General features: G+C 37.2%; 1 protein-coding gene across 4 annotated transcripts in view; it reads right to left on the minus strand.

Moving 5' to 3' along the window:
- NR5A2 (nuclear receptor subfamily 5 group A member 2) overlaps nt 1–435 on the minus strand; it is a 183,533-nt gene that overhangs the window by 91,638 nt on the left and 91,460 nt on the right. The window lies entirely within an intron of this gene.

Raw genomic sequence — 435 nt, forward strand, 5'->3', positions numbered from 1 at the left:
TTCTTTCTTTCTTTCTTTCTTTCTTTCTTTCTTTCTTTTTCTTTCTTTCTTCCTTTCTTTCCTGTCTCACTTCTCTGCACTCTCACTGTCTTCTCTCTTCCCCTCTCTGTTCTCTCTCTCTCTCCCCCTCTCTCTCTTTCCCCCTCTCTCCTTCTCCTTATACCTATCTATCATTAGTCAGTTAATATCGGTCAACAAACATTTATTAAGCACCTACTGTTTTCCAGGCACTGTTCTAGGTGCTAGGGATACAAAGAAAGGTAAAAGACAGTTCCTGCTCTCAAAAAGCTTACAATAATACTATTATCTATGATTCATCTTTATCATCTCTCTGTCTCTCTTTGTCTCTCTCCATCCATCTATCTGTCTATCTGTCTACCTATCTATCTATCGATCTATCTATCTATCTATCTATCTATCTATCTATCTATCTAT

The sequence above is a fragment of the Vombatus ursinus genome, unplaced genomic scaffold (assembly GCF_900497805.2).
Source record: "Vombatus ursinus unplaced genomic scaffold, bare-nosed wombat genome assembly UNPS02014909.1, whole genome shotgun sequence".
NCBI classification, from domain to species: domain Eukaryota; kingdom Metazoa; phylum Chordata; class Mammalia; order Diprotodontia; family Vombatidae; genus Vombatus; species Vombatus ursinus.